This window comes from Schistocerca piceifrons, chromosome 9 (assembly GCF_021461385.2).
Source record: "Schistocerca piceifrons isolate TAMUIC-IGC-003096 chromosome 9, iqSchPice1.1, whole genome shotgun sequence".
Taxonomy (NCBI): Eukaryota; Metazoa; Arthropoda; class Insecta; order Orthoptera; family Acrididae; genus Schistocerca; species Schistocerca piceifrons.
Window position 1 is genome coordinate 89,508,704 of NC_060146.1, and position 25,689 is coordinate 89,534,392.

At 44.8% G+C, this 25,689-nt stretch overlaps 1 non-coding gene across 1 annotated transcript; it reads right to left on the reverse strand.

The window, feature by feature from the left end:
- Window positions 1–12,660: 12,660 nt before the first annotated feature.
- Window positions 12,661–12,735, reverse strand: Trnar-gcg. Its single transcript has one exon. It is a non-coding gene; the product is annotated as a tRNA-Arg (tRNA).
- Between the last annotated feature and the right edge of the window lie 12,954 nt (window positions 12,736–25,689).

The window sequence follows — 25,689 nt, forward strand, 5'->3', positions numbered from 1 at the left end:
TAGACGTATGTCACAGTTCGTTTTACCTTAGAACAGAGAGAGAAGGAAGCAATGATTTCAGAATGAAGAATGGATTATAGGTAAGAGAATATAAAAGAATACGGTTTAGTAGGTTTGGAGAGGAATGGTAGATGACAGTAAAGAAAGCAGAAATCAAACGAGAACGTATAGTTTCATTTTTAATGTTTTAGGAGACTAGAGTAGAAGGGCAATTGAGGTGATGATGTAAGAAAGGTGAGAGACAGAGAGAGAGGGGGGGGGGGGATGGTGGAGAAATTAAGAATGGATAAATGTAACACGAAAACGTGTGCATAATTTTTTGAGGGCGGATGGTGTGTTAATAGACTGTTGGGAAGAGAGAGATGTATTTGAAATAAAACAAAATACTTTTAATGGGTCCCTCTAAATATTACTTTGTAAGCATTTAGACAGGGTATAAATAAAATAAAAATAATATTTAACAAACTGTATATTCAAAACAAACTCTCAAAGCAAACTGAGACTTTTTTTTCTTAAAGTGATCTTCCACAGCCTGTCAGTGAGGAAAAATGAAGAAAAAGACGACATAACAAAACGTTTTAAGGACTCTGACATTTTATTAAGAATCCCACATTATTTTGTACTTCTATCATGCGTCTTGCCACAGAATCTTAAGGCGTCGAACTTAACAGCCCGAAGAAGCAGCTTCCTCCTAGGCTTCAAGAACTCAGTCCCAAAGAGCGTCAGCCGTAGTCAGTTGGTTTTATAGGCAGTTCTCTGTTAAGCTCCTGGTGACGTCAGCCCACATGTTTTCCATACGGTTTGTATCAGCAGCCCATGGCGGCCAGTCCATGGCGTTGATGGTCCCTCTTGCAGTGTGTACGTACCACCATGCTGTCTGTAGCTGGTCGGTCAGCTTGGCTGTCCCAAGGCTCTCGAGCCGCGTTGTAGCATAAACTAAACGCAGCTAGAGCCATGTTGCTATAACATAAGCAGGCACGTCTATTGCTGACCTTTCATTCAAATATTTAACGGAAAATAAGCTAAGAACACACTCACGATAAATCAAACAATGGAATATCCAGGATGGAATGTAACAATATTTTGAGAAGCGGAGATGCTGAGTCGCAGATAGGCACAACAAAAAAGACTCGCGCAATTATAGCTTTCGGTCGTTAAGGCCTTCGTCACCAATAGACAGGCACTGTCAGTGTGGTTTCAGTTGCCTGAGACTGCAGTCGTTTGTGTGAGTCGTCTTTGAGCGCGTGTGTGTGTGTCTGTGTGGTTAAAAAAAAAAAAAAGGTTCAAATGGGGCTCAACAGCTGAGGTCATCAGTCCCCTAGAACTTAGAACTACTTAAACCTAACTAACCTAAGGACATCACACACATCCATGCCCGAGGCAGGATTCGAACCTGCGACCGTAGTGGTCGCGGGGTTCCAGACTGAAGCGCCTAGAACCGCTCGGCCACACCGGCCGGCTGTGTATGTGTGTGTGTGTGTGTGTGTGTGTGTGTGTGTGTGTGTGTGTGTGTGTATGTGTGTGTGTGTGTGTGTGTCTATTGTTCACGAACGGTCGAAAGCTATAATTGTGGGAGTCTTCTTGCTGTGCCTATCTGTGAGCAGCAACTTTCCTTCTCATAAAATTGTTACACTCATGATAAACGTAGCTATCACAAAATATTTCAACGCAATACGCAGGAAACTTCTCTTTCTTGTAAGCGTTCTGCATTAGGTCTCGCCTTGAGGAAATACATATTCTACCAAGATAACTAAGCAGATTTCATAAGTGATCAGTTTAGGTGGCAACCTCGCCAAATAATTGTGTATACGTGGTACATCATTCACATTTTGAGCACTCATAAAGTGTCTCAGAAACAACAAGTGCTGCAAGACAGAAGTTACGTTCTGCTGAGGCACTTCATTTACATCGCAATAATACTACTCACTAATTCACAGCTAAGTGTTTGGTAAAGGATTTACAGAATCGCTTCAGTTTCTCGACCGTTACAATTACGTACGAAGCTCGAGGAAAACGAACACCGAAATCTTTTTGTGTGAGTTCTAATTTGTCTTATGTTATTAAAGTTGTAATATCATCCTTTGTACCGCAGAGGCAACAAAAAGTGTTTCCATTCGTAGGAGAAAGACGGTGGATGAAATAACGTGCCGCAGTGAAAAAGCGTTTGCTTTCATATTGCGTCCGCAACTCGTCCTCCTGCCCCCTCCTGCCCGCAGCATCAAGGGAAGAGGGAAAAAAACAAAAAGAAAACTTGCGCGACACTCCCTTCCCTACCCTAGTTCGCTATACTACAACATCGGCTGCCTTCTTTGAACGTTTTCGATGCCCTCCGTCAATCGCGACAGATAATGATTGCACAGTTCTCAGCAGTATTCCAGAAACGGTCGAACAATCGTAGTGCTGGCAGTCTCCTTGGGGGCTGTAAGGGTTGTTCCATAACCCAAAACGTTTGTCTCACGTTCGTCACAACATGTGCTTTTTCCCAGTTATGTTTTTTTATATTTGTAACCGCTAGGACTTTCGTTTTGTCTATAAATCGCTTTTTTTTTTTTTTTTTTTTTTACTTTCAGATTTATGGAAACCTGACGAAACCTTCTTAGTATTCATATAGAGAACCTCACACATTTTATTCTTTGGCGTCAGTTGGCCGGCCAGGTGGCCGAGCGGTTCTAGGCGCTACGGTCTGGAACCGCGTGAGCGCTACGGTCGCAGGTTCGAATCCTGCCTCGGGCATGGGTGTGTCTGATGTCCTTAAGTTAGTTACGTTTAAGTAGTCCTAAGTTCTAGGGGACTGATGACCTCAGATGTTATGTCCCATAGTGCTCAGAGCAATTTGAACCATTTTTCGGGGTCAGTTGTCACCTTTTGCACCATAAAGATATATTTTCAACATCATTTTGCATTTCGCTTTACCGAGCGAGGTGGCGCAGTGGTTAGACACTGGACTCGCATTCGGGAGGACGACGGTTCAATCCCGCGTCCGGCTATCCTGGTTTAGGTTTTCCGTGATTTCCCTAAATCGCTCCAGGCAAATGCCGGGATGGTTCGTTTCAAAGGGCACGGCCGACTTCCTACCCCATCCTTCCCTAATTAGATGAGACCGATGACCTAGCTGTCTGGTCTCCTTCCCCAAACAACCCAACCCAACCCAAATTGCTTTGCTCTTCTGAGGAGTTTACTAGACAGCACCATGAAGTGAAATCTTCTGATTAATGCCTAATAGTTTATATCTATTAGGAGAAAGTGCACATTATTTGCGGATCACATTCATCACTTCCATTTAACTAGGTGATGTCCCTTCAGTTAATGCGAACTATTAGCTTTCAGACAGGAAATAACGGATCCATTCACCCAAGTGAGACGTTAGTCCACAGGAAAGCAGTGTGATTAGAAGCTGCTTAGGAGTAATGATATCAATCATCTTTTCAGGAACTCTATAAAAACGGAAAATTTGACAGCCGCTGTACGCAGTACGTCGTGCGAATAAGGTACCAGCTGTGTTTCGCAAGAGTGATGCTTTCCAAACCCATGTGGGTTGATGTCAGTAAGTAATATATTTCGGGGTATTTCATACAGGTGGAACAAACTATTTGTTCATACGTTCTGCTACATGTCAGTGTCAATGAAATGTATCTGTAGCTCAGTAGATTACGTTTATTTTCTTTCGTATCTACTGCAGTGGTTGTGAAACTTTCCATTCGTATCCCTCTCTACAAACACTAGAATACTGCTCGTGACGTCGACAGAAAAGTAATTAAGCCGTTGCACTGTCGACGCACAAGATGCACTCCTAAAGAGCCCACTCAAGTAGAACATTGCCTGTAGAAACACAGTAGCTCTACTACGACTATGATAGTGGCATGACAACGTAGTGCAACATGTCTGGTGAAACTGTGATGGTTCTGTTACTTCCTGGAGTAACAGAGAATTACTTCCAAGATTCACTTGACATATTCGAGGTATACCAATCAAAGTTTCTTAATGAATTCCACTTTGGTGTTTCGTCGACTTATCAAAAATATATTTTAGACAGAGTACATTGCTTTCACGAAGCAACTACAACTAACCTCGTAGTCAATATTGCGAATTACCTGGATCAGCCGCCTCAAGGGCAATGAGGCGGCGGTCAACGCTGCAGTTGGTCGCTTACGCCATGAAAGTGTCGACCCACCGTAAAGAGTAACAGGAAGTAGCTCTCAGTTCCAAACTGGCGGAAGAGAAACATTTTATCTCCTCTGTGACAGAGCTACAAACAGCTATATCGAACCCAGAAATACATCTCTAGAAATTTTGTCATCATGTCTGTGGTGTCACCGTCAGACTCCACACTTGCTAGGTGGTAGCGTTTAAATCGGCCGCGGTCCGTTAGTATACGTCGCACCCGCGTGTCGTCACTATCAGTGATTGCAGACCGAGCACCGCCACACGGCAGGTCTGGTCTGGAGAGACTCCTTAGCTCTCGCCTCAGTTGGACAGCCGACTTTGCTAGCGATGGTTCACTGTCTACATACGTTCTCATTTGCAGAGACGACAGTTTAGAATAGCCTTCAGCTACGTCATTTGCTACGACCTAGCAAGGCGCCATATTCTTCAAGAATGTATTCTGAACTGATAATATTGTGAATCATGTATCGTCAAGAGCGACGTTTATCATTAATGGATTAAAGTTAAGTATCAAACTAATTACGTCCGCTTTCTGAATTCTCATTCCTTGTCACGTTCCAGACCTCACGTCAGTATAGTTCTTCCCTCCTCACGCCAGCCTGCGCGAGCTAAAAGGCGTGCATTTCGGCCTCCCCTAGTAAAACGGTGTTGGCTCTTCAGCCAACACAAAAATGTCTCGATACGTTCAGTAACTAGTACATCAAGAGGTAACAAACACAAAATAGTGCGGAATTGCTACTGAAAATACACAAATCAATTAATAAAATTGTATCACTGAGTACTCTCTTAATTGCGTTTCATTCAGCAACTAATCTCACAGCCACATTGTCGTATTTACGTTGTAATCTGGGAAAGCCACTTGACTAAGACAAAAGACTTCACGTTTAATTATCACAGCCATTCATTGTATGGTATTGTGATGAGACACCAGCTGTATTAGCTTAGGTCACATTAATAACGTTACCCATTAGGTTACTGAACAAACACAAATATCAGATAAATTGTAAACAATATATTCCACCTCCTTATCGAAAATCGTCTGATGATGCACAGGTAGTGTATCGATCCTACGCGGGTACTGACATGCTGAGTCTAGGTTAAGCTATGTTTAGAGCACAGTCGCCAAAACAAAACAAAAGAAAACAAAAACTGCCTTTCTTAGTAGCTGATCGACAGAGGGCGAGAAAGGTAAACACATGCGGGTGCCGTATTAGAAGATGTGCGGTAGGCATATTTGCCAACGTAGCTCCTTGGTGCTGTCTTCCAGGTCGCATTTGTTACTCTGCGACCGCAAGGCATCTCATTTATTGGCAAAAAATGTCAGTTGCGAAGGACACATTCCGGTGAATCAGTTCTTAACACGAAACACCATCCTTGTGCCACCAGATGTACAGGGTGATCAAAAGGTCAGTATAAATTTGAAAACTTAATAAACCACGGAATAATCTAGGTAGAGAGGTAAAAATTGACACACATGCTTGGAATGACATGGGGTTTTATTAGAACAAAATAGAAAAAGTTCACAAAATGTCCGACAGATGGCGCTGGACAGCAAAACTGCTACCGTGGCGGGTGAGAGGTACGCCGACATGTTACAGAATCGCATCATCCCCAGCCTGGCTGATAAACACCTGCTGGAACGTACGATGTTTATGCAGGATGGCGCTCCACCCCATATTGCTAGACGCGTGAAAGATCTCTTGTGCGCGTCCGTTTGGTGTTGATCGTGTGCTAAGCCGCCTCTTTCGTCATGCTTGGCCTCCCAGGTCCCCAGACCTCAGTCCGTGCGATTATTGGCTTTGGGGTTACCTGAAGTCGCAAGTGTATCGTGATCGTCCGACATCTCTACGGATGCTGAAAGACAACATCCGACGCCAATGCTTCACCATAACTCTGGACATGCTTTACAGTGCTGTTAACAACATTATTCCTCGACTACAGCTATTGTTGACGAATGATGGTGGACATATTGAGTATTTCCAGTAAAGAACATCATCTTTGCTTTGTCTTACTTTGTTATGCTAATTACTGCTATTCTGATCACATGAAGCCCCATCTGTCGGACATTTTCTCAACGTTTGTATTTTTTTGGTTCTAATAAAACCCCATGTCATTCCAAGCATGTGTGTCCATTTGTACCCTTCTGTCTTATTCCGTGATTTATTCAGTTGCCAAATTTATATTGACTCTTTGATCACCCGGTATATCAATAACAATGCATTTTGTGGACGTATACACGCCATCGTTTTCCCGTCATGAAGTTACCATACAGTACTTCAAATCGCCATCAGGCTTCGCTGATTTAAGTTTACGTAGATCTCCTTAAATCTAACCCCGCAAATGCCAGGGTCACTCCTTTGCAAGGGCACAGACGTCTTCCTTTCCCATCCTTCCCAGTTCGAGATTGTGCTTCGCGTGTAATCTCTATTTCCTCACCCCTCCAACCTCAAGGAAAAAACAAAAAACATCCGTGACACTCTCTCCCCTGGTTCGCTGTACTACAAAATCAGCTGCCTTCTTTGAACGTTTTCGATGGCCTCCATAAATCCCGTCAGATAATTATCCTTTCTTTCTTTTAATCTCAATCACACAATTTTTAACTGGTCGTCACACTTGCCAGTTGTCGGATTCACTGTCACTGATCATTGTGTATTGTGCTTTGAACCAGGGACCAAGAAACGACGTTTGTCCCGCCGTAGCGCTCAGTGGTACACAGCCCCACAACAGGCTACAGCAGTCCACACACCCCACAACCGCCCCACACAGGACCAGGGTTATTGTGCGGTTCGGCCACCAGTGGACCCCCCGGGAACGTCGCATACCAGACGAGTGTAACCGCAAATGTTTGCATGGTAGAGTAATTATGGTGTTCGCTTACGGGAAGACTGTTTGGCAGCAATCGCCGACGTAGTGTAACTGTGGCAGAATAAGGGGAACCAGACCGCATTCGCCGAGGCAGATGGAAAACCGCCTTAAAAACCATCCCCAGGCTGGCCAGCACACCGGACCTCGACACTAATCCGCAGGGCGGATTCGTGCCAGGGACCGGCACGCCTTCCCACTCGGGAAGCCGGACGGCCGTCACTGACCATAGTACCAAATTGCAGAAACATTCTTCATCAACACATGTGTGTCTCCCTGACTGTGGCGATTAATTTATCTCAAAACGATCTTACTTGGCACGATGGTTCAAATGGCTCTGAGCACTATGGGACTTAAACCTAACTAAGGACATCACACACATCAATGCGCGAGGCAGGATTCGAACCTGCAACCGTAGCGGTCGCACCGTTCCAGTCTGTAGCGCCTAGAACCGCTCGGCAACCCCGGCCGGCTCTTGGCATCATGTGACCTGACTTTCACGATAACACCTACTCCATACAGGGCACAAGTGTTTCACATTGCTTCCACTGCTTTAGCCTTTTTATTAAACACAAACAGAACACAATGTCTCCAATGTTACTTTACTGCGTTTCAGACTCCGTTTTCTAACGACGTCGACATAATATCAGAAACGAGAAATATTCAAGTTCAAAAATGGTTCAAATGGCTCTGAGCACTATGGGACTTAACATCTGAGGTCATCAGTCCCCTAGAACTTAGAACTACTTAAACCTAAGGGCATCACACACATCCATGCCCGAAGCAGGATTCGAACCTGCGGCCGTAGCGGTCGCGCGGTTCCAGACTGAAAAGCCTAGAACCGCTCGGCCACAACGGTCGGCAATATTCAAGTGTCATGGCGCGAACTGCACTACAAACTTGAACAAAATAAGGCCATAGTTAAATATGATTATAGCTGTATGCCGTATAAATCGCCACGGACCATGCTGAAAAATATTACTGTGTCATACACAACGTTACATAATATTATACCTGCTAATTCGAAGGCAGAAGAGTCTTCTGGAGATCAGATGCCTCATGCGTTGCGACCACTTGGGCGGACACAGGTCTGTATCAAGTCTCCGCTGGTTGATAGGTCTGCAACTGGCCTTACAATGACACACACTCACGAGCTCTTTCACAAACACGTTTCTGCAAGATTTTTCTATTTATATCTGATTATAAAACGAAAGAAACTGTCTCTGACCGTCTGGCAGACTCATGCTCTTAGTAGACAGACGGTGTAAGGCTTAAAAAAGAAAGGAAAGAGATGGGTTTGGTATCATGGCTCCGTGTTCGCGTGACATGGCGTTGACTACTAACACGAATAGGTTATTCAGACCAGCAGCTCGAATGAAAGTCAACACTTCTCTACAATGTGCTGTGTACCCCATTATGAAAAAATACGTGTCAAATTTGTTGTCTAGTTGGACTAAAACTAACTTGTAATGGCTGAGGTAGGGGTTCGATTCCATCTTGGGGTACCAGTTTTTGACAGCCCTAACATATCCCCTTCATCGCCAGTAACTCCTAGTTAGGAACACTTAACTGTCACAAAAGCGGTTACTTTCCAGTTGCTGCGTCTGTCTATGTCGGCTACTACTGTCGGAAGGAATCTTCTCCCGAAATTCCAGTCACCAACTTTCTCCTCCGAATGTGAAAATATCTTGTTGACACCGACCTACGTAGGGAGGAAAGTTCACAACGATAAAATAAGGGAAATAAGAGCTCGTACAGAAAGATATACAGGGTGTTACAAAAAGGTACGGCCAAACTTTCAGGAAACATTCCTCACACAAAAATAAAGAAAAGATGTTATGTGGACATGTGTTCGGAAACTCTTAATTTCCATGCCAGAGCTCATTTTAGTTTCGTCAGTATGTACTGTAATTCCTCGATTCACCGCCAGTTGGCCCAATTGAAGGAAGGTAATGTTGACTTCGGTGCTTGTATTGACATGCGACTCATTGCTCTACAATACTAGCATCAAGCACATCGGTACGTTGCATCAACAGGTTAGTGTTCATCACGAACGAGGTTTTGCAGTCAGTGCAATGTTTACAAGTGCGGAGTTGGCAGATGCCCATTTGATATACGGATTAGCAAGGGGCAATAGCCGTGGCGCGGTACGTTTGTATCGAGACAGATTTCCAGAACGAAGGCGTCCCGACAGGAAGACGTTCGAAGCAATTGATCGGCGTCTTAGGGAGCACGGAACATTCCAGCCTATGACTCGCGACTGGAGAAGACCTAGAACGACGAGGACACCTGCAATGGACGCGGCAATTCTTCGTGCAGTTGACGATAACCTTAATGTCAGCGTCAGAGAAGTTGCTGCTGTACAAGGTAACGTTGACCACGTCACTGTATGGAGAGTGCTACGGGAGAACCCGTTGTTTCCATACCATGTACAGCGTGTGCAGGCACTATCAGCAGCTGATTGGCCTCCACGGGTACACTTCTGCGAATGGTTCATCCAACAATGTGTCAATCCTCATTTCAGTGCAAATCTTCTCTTTGGGGATGAGGCTTCATTCCAACGTGATCAAATTGTAAATTTTCCCGATCAACATGTGTGGGCTGACGAGAATCCGCACGCAATTGTGCAATCACGTCATCAACACAGATTTTCTGTGAACGTTTGGGCAGGCATTCTTAGTGATGTCTCGATTGGGCCCCATGTTCGTCCACCTACGCTCAATGGAGCACGTTATCATGATTTCATACGGGATACTCTACCTGTGCTGCTAGAACATGTGCCTTTACAGGTACGACACAACATGTGGTTCATACACGATGGAGCTCCTGCACATTTCAGTCGAAGTGTTCGTACGCTTCTCGACAACAGATTCGGTGAGCGATGGATTGGTAGAGGCGGACCAATTCCATGGCCTCCACGCTCTCATGACCTCAACCCTCTTGACTTTCATTTATGCGGGCATTTGAAAGCTCTTGTCTACGCAACCCCGGTACCAAATGTAGAGACTCTTCGTGCTCTTATTGTGGACGGCTGTGATATAATACGCCATTCTCCAAGGCTTCATCAGCGCATCAGGGATTCCATGGGACGGAGGGTGGATGCATGTATCCTCGCTAACGGAGGACATTTTGAACTTTTCCTGTTACAAAGTTTGAAGTCACGCTGGTACGTTCTGTTGCTGCGTGTTTCCATTCCATGATTAATGTGATTTGAAGAGAAGTAATAAAATGAGCTCTAACATGGAAAGTAAGCGTTTCCGGACACATGTCCACATAACATATTTTCTTTCTTTGTGTGTGAGGAATGTTTCCTGAAAGTTTGGCCGTACCTTATCGTAACACGCTGTATGTGTTTATTCGTTCCGCGCGCTATACGAGATTGAAATAATAGAGAATTGGTAAGGTGGTTCGATGAACCCTCTGCCAGGCATTTAAATGTGATTTTGCAGAGTATCCACGTAGATGTAGATGCAAAGGAGGCAGAATTGTGCCATGGTCCCAAGTCAACGTTAAACATGTCTATTCGCTACTGACTTGAACAGAGGTGAAATAGATTCGGCTGTCAAGGACGGAAGTTGCTGGTTGCAGAAACTCTGTCTCCAGTAGGCTTTCGTATACTAGTAAAGTTAGCTTAGTTCACGAGGCAATTGTCATATGAGGTTGTAGTACCTTCATTTCTTACGTTATGTGACCTTGAGATTTTGAAAACTTGGGCACTGGACTGGGATTCTGGCTCCGATTCCTATTTTTCTCTGGATTTGACCCATTCAAGATGGTAGTGCCCCATCATTTCGTTGTTTCCTCATGATGCCAAACTATTTCAGGTCTCTAGGAATGGCGCGAACCTAACTACTAGTGAAAGGTAATTTGTTAGTCGACACCTCTTCACGTGGGGCAACAAGAATGGTACGTGTAGAGTTGGAGTCCCAGGCAGCACAGAACTATTCGTTGCATTATCTCTAGCCGAACAAGAGCACATATCGCTACTGGTGAAGAAACAATAAATATTTCATGTCTGTTTGGAACGATAAGACAATAGAAGAAGGGGTCGGGGTCGAATCCCTGCCAGGCAAAAACCATATGTTTCGTCGTCTGAGGTTCCACTATCATGCTACTGGTGACATATTTAATGTCTGAGATCTGATTGTGCTTAGTTAACAGTTCAAACAGGTACTGAATTTTATTTCCTGTCCAACACCACACTTCACATCATGTCATTTCGCACTTGTGTGTTCCAGTTTATTATGTACCTTTTGTGGTTACTTACCAGGAGCAATATAAGCTTGATAGGGCTCCCAATGCAGTGCCAAAAATATCGTCATTTATTTCCAGCTTCTGACATTGGGCCTTGTAAACTGATACTCGTGAAAACTCGTATACTTTACGTCTGTTTTGCCTAGTCGAGTCTCGATCAGACATGCAAGCTTTGTTTGGTTAACAGTGGGTTCAAATTCAGATAGTGGACAACAGTTCGTCATGTCATTTAATGAGTGTGATAAGGCTTCTGTAGTGTCACTTATTGTAATTAAGTTTAATTTACAAGCGTTGAGGTCTGTCCCATCTCTAATAACATGTTTTCTAATATTTGTTGTATGGTGTTATTGGCGTACATCTGAAATGACTGCCACAAAGAGCAGTGTTATCTATTAGTCTGTTGTTGTACCCACTGCGCATAGTCAAACGACAGTACTGCAGATGATTCAGCGGAACTGCGTCATAGCCACGCTACGTTTGTTGCACACAGTCAGGTGCGGCCTACAGTTGGAATTCATGAGATGCCCACTTTTTGTGTTTTCGAGTGTGGATACACACATGTATACATACAACTATCCTTATAGTATTTATGAATTTATGCAATAATATTCGCATTACGTGGAATATGTAAACAGTAATTTCCTCCCCCTCCCCCTCCAACCTCGATTCTTGTGGAATCTCACATGCATGAAAGAGCTCCGAACATCTAATTACGTTACAAATGAGTTAATGAGTTGAATACTTGACATTAAGCAAGTGAGACCTGTATTACTGAAGACGCAAAATCAAAATTACGTTGGTTTTATTAGTTTCGCATTATTCACTCACAGATTAATGAAAAACGTTTTCTAAAAAGCCTAGCTTTTCAAGCATTTTAGTGTTTGCGATGTCATATCTTCTGAACTATGTGTCGTACAATGATGGGAATTTAGAGGTTGTTCAGAGATAGTTTACTAGTCGATACAGTCTGCAAAATGTGTTGCGAATAGTGTTAGTAATACAGAAGTAAAAAATGAAAGGGTCATGCCTGATGTTGAAGTTTCACTTCACATATTAAGAGATGAAGGAATAGGGGCGGCGGTGTCTCCCAGAAAACGTTTCGAAAAGGTTTGAAGTCGCTAAGTATTCTCACACTCAAATACTAGATGAAAATATTCTGGGTAATTCGCGCGCCGTTACTTACGCTGCCACAAGGAACGCACACACCTCCTAACTTCAGTACTTGACTTGTTGTGTTAAACCCATAACGTAAGATTGTACTTCTTAGTGAGAACATTGTAGGAGCTTTTTAAATTTTTAAATTCGTTCTATAATTACATGAAATACTAAAATTCAAATTTTCCTCCCCCTGTAAGTGTTTCGATAGGCAACTTCAACTAGGTGCCGGGCCGAGACTCGAACTCGGGACCTTTGCTTTTCGCGGGCAAGTGCTCTACCAACTGAGCTACCCAAGCACGACTCACGCCCCGTCCTCACAACTTTACAGCTCGAACTTGGGACCTTTTCCTTTCGCGGGCAAGTGCTCTACCAACTGAGCTACCCAAGCCCGCGAAAGGCAAAGGTCCCGAGTTCGAGTCTCGGCCCGGCGCACAGCTTTAGTCTGCCAGGAAGTTTCATATCAGCGCACACTCCACTGCAGAGTGAAAATCTCATTCTGGGAACTTCAACTAGGTTTGGTTGACTGGGGTGACCATTTACCCACTTAATAGTAGTATAGGTATGTGTGTATGTGTGTGTGTGTGTGTGTTTGTATGTGTGTGTGTTTCAGTAACAGAATGGAAACAGTCAATTCTAACGGAGCAAAGCAACTGTGGAAACAGACACAGAACGCTGGTGTTTCGAAATACAGTCCCCAGGAAAGAGTCAAATCGTGTCCTCTATTGGTGTGAAAAGGAAGGTTAGTGACGTCACTAAGTAGAACCGACTAACTCTTACTGACATGGCAAAAATTGGCACGACTGTAGTGAATTCGGTGGCCTAACCGAAGAATTGGTGTACGACGTACGCCTGCGGTAACACGGTAGACAGCCACGGGCAGTGGCGTGACCTAGACTGCTGTGTTGACACGGTTTATGGTGCAAAATGTGGGAAAGGGGAAAGCGTTCCCACGGAATAGCAAGAGTAGTCACAAAAAGAAAAGCAGATTAAGTATCTCAAAATACACTGCATTACCAAAAAAGTGTAGCTGCCACAACACAAGATCGGATGTTAATGTTACTTCATTCACGTGCACAGCATCGGCAGCTATGAAACTAGTGAGAGCTGAAATTGTGTGTGACGGGTAAACTGGCCTCCAGGGTACGTTAATCCTTTTTTGTGTTTAGTGTTGTTACCAGGCCTGGCAGGATAAGTAGGGTGATACAGTTGCCCCAACTGATATCCTTTTATGCAACTACACTCCTGGAAATTGAAATAAGAACACCGTGAATTCATTGCCCCAGGAAGGGGAAACTTTATTGACACATTCCTGGGGTCAGATACATCACATGATCACACTGACAGAACCACAGGCACATAGACACAGGCAACAGAGCATGCACAATGTCGGCACTAGTACAGTGTATATCCACCTTTCGCAGCAATGCAGGCTGCTATTCTCCCATGGAGACGATCGTAGAGATGCTGGATGTAGTCCTGTGGAACGGCTTGCCATGCCATTTCCACCTGGCGCCTCAGTTGGACCAGCGTTCGTGCTGGACGTGCAGACCGCGTGAGACGACGCTTCATCCAGTCCCAAACATGCTCAATGGGGGACAGATCCGGAGATCTTGCTGGCCAGGGTAGTTGACTTACACCTTCTAGAGCACGTTGGGTGGCACGGGATACATGCGGACGTGCATTGTCCTGTTGGAACAGCAAGTTCCCTTGCCGGTCTAGGAATGGTAGAACGATGGGTTCGATGACGGTTTGGATGTACAGTGCACTATTCAGTGTCCCCTCGACGATCACCAGTGGTGTACGGCCAGTGTAGGAGATCGCTCCCCACACCATGATGCCGGGTGTTGGCCCTGTGTGCCTCGGTCGTATGCAGTCCTGATTGTGGCGCTCACCTGCACGGCGCCAAACACGCATACGACCATCATTGGCACCAAGGCAGAAGCGACTCTCATCGCTGAAGGCGACACGTCTCCATTCGTCCCTCCATTCACGCCTGTCGCGACACCACTGGAGGCGGGCTGCACGATGTTGGGGCGTGAGCGGAAGACGGCCTAACGGTGTGCGGGACCGTAGCCCAGCTTCATGGAGACGGTTGCGAATGGTCCTCGCCGATACCCCAGGAGCAACAGTGTCCCTAATTTGTTGGGAAGTGGCGGTGCGGTCCCCTACGGCACTGCGTAGGATCCTACGGTCTTGGCGTCCATCCGTGCGTCGCTGCGGTCCGGTCCCAGGTCGACGGGCACGTGCACCTTCCGCCGACCACTGGCGACAACATCGATGTACTGTGGAGACCTCACGCCCCACGTGTTGAGCAATTCGGCGGTACGTCCACCCGGCCTCCCGCATGCCCACTATACGCCCTCGCTCAAAGTCCGTCAACTGCACATACGGTTCACGTCCACGCTGTCGCGGCATGCTATCAGTGTTAAAGACTGCGATGGAGCTCCGTATGCCACGGCAAACTGGCTGACACTGACGGCGGCGGTGCACAAATGCTGCGCAGCTAGCGAAATTCGACGGCCAACACCGCGGTTCCTGGTGTGTCCGCTGTGCCGTGCGTGTGATCATTGCTTCTACAGCCCTCTCGTAGTGTCCGGAGCAAGTATGGTGGGTCTGACACACCGGTGTCAATGTGTTCTTTTTTCCATTTCCAGGAGTGTATGTACTGCGTCTGCATCAGGAATGATATCCAAACAGCTACATAATCGGTGGAAGTTCCCTCTCAGAGCTTTGGGTGACTCTTAGCAAATGGAATGGTACTGTTAAAAGTATAAGTGATGGCTGCCGATGAATTACACGATATTTTCGGACCAAGATGTAACTTACTCCTCCCATACTTACCCAATTGTCTCCGGTCTTCCTTTGTGTAGTTAGCGGTGTGGTCATACAAGTTGTGGATGTCCCTGTAAGTTTATTATATTTATGGTACTTAATCTTTCGTAAATGATTCAGAAATTCCAACTTATAAAGTTTGTTTCGCTAACGGAAACAACGAAATCAACGGGAGACATCAAAATGGGAAGCGCAGAAGTAACAACTTTCCGGTACACAACCCAGTGAAAATATTAATATAGAGGGTGATTCAGCCGCCCCAACAGTCATTTAATGCAAATCCCCCATGACAGAACAACGTCGTCCGGTTCGCTAAGGAGATATGTAGAAAATTTTAAAAATGTACCAGAATAACTGGTAAAGTTTACAAAGACACCATGGACATATTTTGCAAATTTGTGTTATGAAACTACTCCAGCACATTAATCGGTGAGTGACATATTAATCTCTTCATTGGGTTATATACTCGGTAGGTGTTAGCCGGCGCGGTAGCTCAGCGTGTTCGGTCAGAGAGCTGGTTGGCCTCTGTAATAAAAAACTGAGGGAAAGGATCAACAACGAACTTCAATGGACGTCATGTGACGTCAGCAACGACCAAACACAGCGATCAACAACGAACAAAATAAAAATAAAATAAATAAATAAATAAAGTGGTCAGCGCGACAGACTGTCAATCCTAAGGGCCCTGGTTCGATTCCCGGCTGGGTCGTAGATTTTCTCCGCTTAGGGACTGGGTGTTGCGATGTCCTAATCATCATCATTTCATCCCCATCGACGCGCAAGTCGCCGAATTGGCGTCAAATCGAAAGACTTGCACCCGGCGAATGGTTTACCCGACAGGAGACCCTCGTCACACGATATTCACATTCACTTCCCATTTCCATATCTCCAGTTAATTTCGATGTTGGTAGTAGTGAAACATACTTTATAAGGCAACCTTTTTGAACAGTTTACGAAATTTTGTGTACTATAAATTTAATAAACGTACAGCGACATCCAAAACTTGTATGACTGCATACGCTAATTACACGAAAGAAGACTAGAGACACTTGCATAAGTGTGCCGGAAGTAAGGTATAATTTTGCCCAAAAATACGGTATGATTCCGCTTGCTAACAGTCTCCCAAAACTCTGAAAGGGAACTTACATAGTCGCTTTTCTGTAAACCATTCCTGGTAGAGACGTAATGCGGGTTGCATGAAACGACATCGGTAGGGGCAGCTGAATCACCCTGTGTAAGTATATGAAGATGGTATATGTTCTTTCGGACATGTCAGAAAGAACAGATACCATCTTCATATAGTTAAGGCTAACCTGCCATTGACCTTCTTCTTCTGTGCTGGGTGCACGCGCATTGCCCGAACTCTGACGGGAGTCGGCAAGATTGTCTGGCGCATGTGGACATTAAGTTGGGAATGTGTGTCGCACGGGGAGCGTGTAATTCTGCAGTCGCACTATCCTCTGTGCCCTCAGTGGCTCAGATGGATAGAGCGTCATCCATGTAAGCAGGAGATTCCGGGTTCGAGTCCGGTCGGGGCACACATGTTCAACTGTCCCCGTTGATGTATATCAACGCCTGTCGACAGCTTAGGGTCTTGATTCAGTTATCATTTCACCCTGTATAAGGGTGGAAGGAGGGGAGGGAGGAGTGATCACTATGAAGAGGCCGCGTTCTCTTGTGGCAGCGTATGAAAGAGTCCTCCTTATGGGTCTCCATTTGGCCGCTGGTCGAATCGTTTAGTATTTACATTTGTGTCGTATTTGGATGTGACAGTGGTCCGATGTTGGACTGCATGGGAACACGAGAAAAGACTTTCTTGTCGCCACGTTTTCGGTCGATGCGGTATGATCACATGGGATCAGCGTCGGACTGTGCACCAAGCAGATCGTAACCCTTTGATATCGGTGAGTGCCATCAAATAATGGACTCGAGGCAACATTCTGTGCTATGCTGCACCATTGGTCGGAGACCAGCAGTACCATGCATAGGCTGGCGTTAACACCACAACAAAAACGACAGCATGTGGACTGGTGTCGTGACAGGGAAGCATATATTGCTTATAAAATCTGGGATGAGTCTCGATTCTGCACTACCCTGCATGGACTTTGTTGTCGAGCGTGGCGGCGACCGGGGTGGAAGTCCCACTGTACCAGTGTCTTCGAGAGTCACAGCGCTGTTACTTGTGGCGTCGTGGTATGGGGCAGGTCAGCGGGTATGACTTCGGCTCATGTCAGGTAGTGGCTGAGAGAACGCTGACGGCACAACGGTACATTTACGGGCATCCTACGTCCCCTCATATGTCACCTCTCGTGCGACAATATGTTGATGTCATTTTTCAACAGGACAATGCTCGTCCGCGTGTGACACGTGTCTCTATGAACTGTCTGCTTGATGCTGAGGCCAACAAGCCCCTAGATGTGCCTCCATAGAAAATATGCAGTGCCAGCTCGGACGTAAACTCCATCTCATTGTCATTATCTGGGATATCAAGGATTATAACAGTTGTTGGCCAGCATGCCACGGATACAACGGCTGCTTGTCACCCATCCCAACGGAATCAATGCATCCATCAAAACCAGAAGGGGTGCGACGTCATACTGCTATATGGGCTCATACTGCCAAGTTCTTTGTATATTATCTACATCTACATCCATACTCCGCAAGCCACCTGACGGTGTGTGGCGGAGGGTACCCTGAGTACCTCTATCGGTTCTCCCTTCTATTCCAGTCTCGTATTGTTCGTGGAAAGAAGGTATGTAAGTAACTATGTGTGTTCTACGTCTTCTGCTAAACCAGTAGACCGATTATACCACAGATGGCATCACGTATCTGCTACAGACTCTAGAAAAAATCACTGTGGTGATAAATACCATCTACCTATCAAAGGGCTTGGAGAAGCAGTATAGCAGCGAGAATGCTCATACATAAGTCACCTAGTATTCAAGAATAAGAAACTCTAGAGACTTGAAAAGAAGTTTACACATAATTTCAAACCTTTAAGCAACTTATTCTCCCTGAAGACACCCACAAAATGATAGAAGAAGTTAATCGGTTACTACATTTTCGATGTTCATACAGTAAAACTGGCACATAAAGCATGACGTATTAATTTATTACTTCTTTATTACCACTATATTCATGACACATTTTGCAGACTGTATTTACATGTGCCACTGAATGTATCACAAAAATTACATCATTGTACGATGATTAGTTCAAGAAATATGTCGTCATAAACACTGAGATACGTGACTTTAAATTTAATACTTCTTTACTGCTAACTCCATTCACAACAACAGGCAAACAATAGGCACACCTACCACTGGATGTGCCTACAAAATCGTATCAACCAACAGAACATAATTTAGGAGATACGACGTCATAAATATTGAGCCGCTTGGAAATGGAACTTCAGTGCAAAATTTACTTGATGGACGGGTGAAATATGTTGAATACATCTAAAATTCATTTGAGATGTGCGCATGCAGAAAATAGCCACGAGTAAAAAGCTCCTCCTAAATACCAACCAAATCTCGTACACGTATTAGTTGCAATCTGGAAATAAGTATTGTGGAGATAAGAACAACCAGCATTGGTTTGGGGTGTGATAATATGGAAAGAGAAGGGATAAGCAAGAGGACAGTGATAGGGGAGGGGGAAATGAACAGAGGGAGAGGAGAAGATCGGCAGAGAAAGGAGGAGATGGACCGAGAGAGGAGCAGTAGGAGATTGACAGAGAGAGGGGCAGGAGGAGACGGAATTAGAGGGAGAGGAGGGGATGGGAAGAGGGGGAAGGAGCAGACAGTCTGAGAGCGAGGAGTGGATTCACAGAAAGGGCTGAGGAGGAGATGGACAGAGAGAGAGGGGGGGAGGGGGCAGGAGGAGAGAGTGGGGGTGGAGGAGGAGGAGACAGAGAAAGGCGTGGTGGCGATGGGTAGGGAGAGGGAAAAGGAGGAGATGGATCGGCATAATTACACACTCATACAATATGCAGTATGTGTAGGAATGGGGCATAAATTTTTTTCGGAAGGCTATAGTTAAAACCCTTCACACTGAAACACAATGACGTTAGTAATGGAATTGGAAAAATCGATGTCATGACGATATACAGGGTGATTATAAATAAAGTTAAACCTTCAAACCGCTATAGAAATAATACCACTGGTCATAATGACGTCAAATTGCAACGGAATATTATCGGAGGAGGGGGAAAACGTATGGCAGAAGAAAAATAAATAGTTACAAAATTTAACAATAGATGGCGCTGTATGGTTCAAAATTTAATACTGGTCTACTACAAATGACAAATGAATAATACAACATTGCCTAAGGTGTACGTCTGACGTTAAACAAACTGCACTACTCAGTGTGCATGGGAGTACGGGTGTGATTCTGTGAGTTACGTAAGCCCATCCACCACATCAAGGTCGTATCACATCGGATGGTAAAAATCGGTTTTTAATTGTCCTGAGGTCAAAAACCGCATAAAAAGCATCGATCACATCGGTTTTTAATTTTCCTTAGGCCAAAAATCGGATAATAAACATCAATCACATCGGTTTTTAATTATCCTGAGGCCAAAAACCGCATAAAAAGCATCAATCAAAATCAAATATGATTATTAATTTCCATGACTGGCGCAAAAAATGTTTATTATGCTGTCCACCGTTTTCTGCAACAAGCTGAAAATGAGAGACAGCATGTTCCATAACTGATCGAAGTGTTTCCGTGGTCACGTTCAGAATGTGTTGTGCATTCCGTGCCTTCAATGCAGCTAAGTGTGCAATCGGAGCACTGAATACAACTTCTTTCAGATGGCCCCACAGCCAGAAGTCACACGGATTGAGATCAGGTGATCAGGAAATGACGGCTGATGATTCTAGCATTTCCAAAATGGCATTTCAGCAGGTGCTTAACTTGACTTTCAATGTGCAGAGGTGCGGCATCTTGCATAAAAATGATCCCATCCACATATCCACGCCGTTGGAAAGCTAGAATGACGTGGTTGCGCAAAAGACACTCATAGCGCTTACCAGTGATGGTACAGGTAACAGGACCGGAAGCACCTTTCGAAATTATATGGCCCTATGATAAATGCTGCCGTAAACCCACACCACACAGTGACCTTTTCAGGAGGAAGTGGTACTAGTGGACTTGCGTGTGGATTTTCCGTTGCCCATATTCGACAATACTGTTTATTGACATATCCTGTCAGATGGAAGTGGACTTCGGCTGTCCAAAAAATTTTCCACGGCCAATCATTGTCCACTTTCATGCGAGCAAGAAATTCTAAAGCAAAGGTCTGTCTTGTTGGCAGGTCAACAGGAAGCAACTCGTGCACGTGGGTAATTTTGGTTAGCAAAGAAGGATGTTTCGTAGGATTTTACGCACCGCGTTAACGGGTATGTCCAATGTTCCAGCAATTCTCCGTGCACTACACATTTGCACACCACCGCTCGTCTCCTCCTGCATTGCTGTGGACACTGCTTCCACAGACGAATCAATTCGTTTCCTCCTTCTACCAGGTTGCACACCAAAAGAACCCGTCTTTTCGAATATTCGAATCATTTTTTCCAGACCCACGGAAGTCATTGGACCAACGCCGTTTTTCAAAGCCTTCAGTGTCCGGAACTTCTGCAGAGCAACGTGTGCACAGTCATCCTTCTTGTGATACAGCTTTACAAGCAGAGCGCGATCCTGCACTGAGTCAGTCATGGCGAACGTCGCAGACGCGAAAGGAGGAAAAGCCGTGTACCTCGCGTGTTTATACCGACTTCAGTGGGTCGTTCGCATGACAGGTGTTTTCATTTACATATTCTGACGCATACAGCGCCATCAATTGATCAGTTTTTACACTTATTCTTTTTCTTCTGCCATACTTTTTCCCCCTTCTCCAATAATATTCCGTTGCAATTTGACGTCATTCTGACGAATGGTGTTATTTCTACAGCGTTTTCGAAGTTTGACTAATTAATATTTTTGCCACCGTTTACATCTCTGTCGTTTCAGCTTTTGGAGGGTTGTACCGCACAAACCGTAACGTGAAAGAAGTAATTTTTGTTGAAAACAAGTTGTAACTGGATAGTGAATGACTATGAATTCCATTTTGTCTATCAGTTCACCTAATTTGTCAAAAAACCTACGAACTTATTCCCTGCAGAAACCTGCTACTTGCCGCAATCTTCTGAATTCAGCGTTCCCCAGACGTGAGTCTTAATGTCTTTCCATAAAAGCGTAGTTCAAGACTTTGCCCATTTTCATTTTTGTCTATTTAGCTAGCGGTTTACTTCTAGTTACTCTGCGTATTTGTTCACGGGATTTATGAACTAATGTTTTCTCAAAGCTATGAGCTGACTAAGTTCTTAACTTGATCGTTTAATACTGTTTCCTGTTCATCACGCAAAGTCCTCGGAAAAACTCATTTTCTAAGAGAGGATTCACTGTGATTTTTTTGTTTCTCCATACAGCTTTAAGTCCATCACTTATGGACTTCTTGGCTCAAATGGCTCTAAGCACTATGGGACTTAACACGTGAGGTCATCAGTCCCTTATAACTTACAACTACTTAAACCTAACTAACCTAAGGACATCACACACATCCATGCCCGAGGCAGGATTCGAACCTGCGACCGTAGAGGTCCCGCGGTTCCAGATTGAAGTGACTAGAGCCGCTCGGACACCAGCGGCCGTTTGGACTTCTTGGAACTGAATATTTCTCACTCGCTTCCCACTTTGTGATTTCAAGAACTCTAACTCTTTTTATGGCATATTTCATGTTATCTTTATCCCACTGTGTCCTGACTTCTCCATATTTATCTTTTAAAGCATAAAATCGTAAAAGTTTTAGCTTTCATGCCATCTGTTTTGTCCAGTACGACCAGAAATTACTTTATCCGATACAACCCTATGGTATTGCTGTGATGGTCCAACATTCCCGTCCTCATTACTTGGGGTAGAGATTGTCTCATATTTGTTACAATATACAGAATACCATCAGTTGTTTCTAGAGATACAATAAAATTGAGATATTACTTATTTGCTAACAAAGCATAACATTCCAAATTTAGGTTAGTCCAGAGAGCAACTCACTAGGAACAGATACCTTGTTACTCTTCCCAAACTCTCTGGCGTTTCGTCTCAGAATGGTTGGTTGGTTGGTTTGGGGAAGACCAGACAGCTTGGTCATCGGTCTCATCGGATTAGAGAAGGATGGGGAAGGAAGTCGGCCGTGCCCTTTCAGAGGAACCATCCCGGCATTTGCCTGGAGTGATTTAGGGAAATCACGGAAAACCTATATCAGGATGGCCGGACGCGGGATTGAACCGTCGTCCTTCCGAATGCGAGTCTCAGAATGGCGTAAGTGGTTTTGTTCCTCCGTAGTTCACACAGCAAAGCCTCTCCTTGCATTACAAGACACTGCATCCACTTACAGTCACATATACAGGGTTATTACAAATGATTGAAGTGATTTCACAGCTCTACAACAACTTTATTATTTGATATATTTTCACAATGCTTTGCACACACATACAAAAACTCAAAAAGTTTTTTTAGGCATTCACAAATGTTCGATATGTGCCCCTTTAGTGATTCGGCAGACATCAAGCCGATAATCAAGTTCCTCCCACACTCGGCGCAGCATGTCCCCATCAATGAGTTCGAAAGCATCGTTGATGCGAGCTCGCAGCCCGCATCTCGTGGTCGTGCGGTAGCGTTCTTGCTTCCCACGCCCGGGTTCCCGGGTTCGATTCCCGGCGGGGTCAGGGATTTTCTCTGCCTCGTGATGGCTGGGTGTTGTGTGCTGTCCTTAGGTTAGTTAGGTTTAAGTAGTTCTAAGTTCTAGGGGACTGATGACCATAGATGTTAAGTCCCATAGTGCTCAGAGCCATTTGAACCATTTTTTTGCGAGCTCGCAGTTCTGGCACGTTTCTTGGTAGTGGAGGTTTAAACACTGAATCTTTCACATAAGTCGGGAGAGCGTGGAGGCCATGACATGAATTGCTGATCATGATCTCCACCACGACCGATCCATCGGTTTTCCAATCTCCTGTTTAAGAAATGCCGAACATCATGATGGAAGGGCAGTGGAGCACCATCCTGTTGAAAGATGAAGTCGGCGCTGTCGGTCTCCAGTTGCAGCATGAGCCAATTTTCCAGCATGTCCAGACACACGTGTCCTGTAACGTTTTTTTTGCAGAAGAAAAAGGGGCCATAAACTTTAAACCGTGAGATTGCACAAAACACGTTAACTTTTGGTGAATTGCGAACTTGCTGCACGAATGCGTGAGGATTCTCTACCGCCCAGATTCGCACATTGTGTCTGTTCACTTCACCATTAAGAAAAAATGTTGCTTCATCACTGAAAACAAGTATCGCACTGAACGCATCCTCTTCCATGAGCTGTTGCAACCGCGCCGAAAATTCAAAGCGTTTGACTTTGTCATCGGGTGTCAGGGCTTGTAGCAATTGTAAACGGTAAGGCTTCTGCTTTAGCCTTTTCCGTAAGATTTTCCAAACCATCGGCTGTGGTACGTTTAGCTCCCTGCTTGCTTTATTCGTCGACTGCCGCGGGCTACACGTGAAACTTGCCCGCACGCGTTCAACCGTTTCTTCGCTCACTACAGGCCGACCCGTTGATTTCCCCTTACAGAGGCATCCAGAAGCTTTAAACTGCGCATACCATCGCCGAATGGAGTTAGCAGTTGGTGGATCTCTGTTGAACTTCGTCCTGAAGTGTCGTTGCACTGTTATGACTGACTGATGTGAGTGCATGTCAAGCACGACATACGCTTTCTCGGCTCCTGTCGCCATTTTGTCTCACTGCACTCTCGAGCGCTCTGGCGGCAGAAACCTGAAGTGCGGCTTCAGCCGAACAAAACTTTATGAGTTCTTCTACGTATCTGTAGTGTGTCGTGACCATATGTCAATGAATGGAGCTACAGTGAATTTATGAAATCGCTTCAATCATTTGTAATAGCCCTGTAATTGACAGCACCAGAGGTAGTAGAAATACTGCGAGTGTTAACCGTATTAATTGCTAGTCAGTGTTATTTACTCACATTATCTCTACAGCAACTCAAAACATTTCGGCACAGTTTGTCATATTCAGACTGATATTTCTTAGGTAACTATGCTGTGAAAAAGCTACTGTAAGTGTGAACCGTTGTCTGATGTACCAAAAGGCCAGATGGGCCTAATCGATCATGCAAAATAAATGAATGAATGAATAACATCCTTATGTTCACGTAACATGACCAGTGGCGACCTGTTTTCATATTAAAAAAAAAAAAAAAGTAGACTGATCAAACATCTGAAGACGAGGCCCCAATGTCTGAAATGCATCGCGCATTGAATTAAAAGTCACGCTTAATGACTGAAGGTGCTTTGTTTTCTTTTCTTCTAAAATAGTTGTAAATGTTTCTATGTTATTATGATCTGTTATCCATCAATGTGTGTTTTGTCAGAGTTTACACAATTTATTATTTTAATTTCAGATATACTACATTTGGATTGTGCTACTGGCTTCATGGTATGTACACCAAATTACAATAAATTGACCAATAAAATGATAACATTTATGTGTATGGTGCCTGTTCTTTCAGACACTTTCTTACTTACAAAATGTGATCAAAAGGATCCGGACTACCCCATTTAGGTGCATTGTGCTGCCACCTACTGCCAGGTACTCTATATCAACGACATCAGTAGTCATTAGACATCGTGAGAGAGCAGAATGGGGCGCTCCGTGGAACTCACGGACTTCGAACGTGGTCAGGTGATTGGGTGTCACTTGTGTCATACGTCTGTATGCGAGATTTCCACACTCCTAAGCATGCCTAGATCCACTGTTTCCGATATGATAGTCTAGCGGAAACGTGAAGGGACACGTACAGCACAAAAGTGTACAGGCTGACCTCGTCTATTGACTGACAGAGACCGCAGGCAGTTGAAGAGGGTCGCAATGTGTATTAGGCAGATATCTATCCAGACCACAACACAGAAATTCCAAACTGCATCAAGATCCACTGCAAGTACTATAACAGTTAGGCGGGATGTGAGAAAACTTGGATTTCATGGTCGAGCGGCTGCTCATAAGCCACACATCACGCCGGTAAATGGCAAATGACGCCTCACTTGGTGTAAGGAGTGTAAACGTTGGACGAACCACGGTACACAATTTGGCGATCCGATGACAGGATGTGGGTATGGCTAATGCCCTCCACGAGCGTGTGTAGTGCCAACAGGAAAATTCGGGGGCGGTGGAGCTCTGGTACGGCCGCGTTTTTCATGGAGGGGGCTTGCACCCCTTGTTGTTTAGAGTGGCACTATCACAGCACAGGCCTACATTGATGTTTTAAGCACCTTCTTGTTTCCCGCTGTTGAAGAGCAATTCAGGGATGGTGACTGCATCTTCCAACA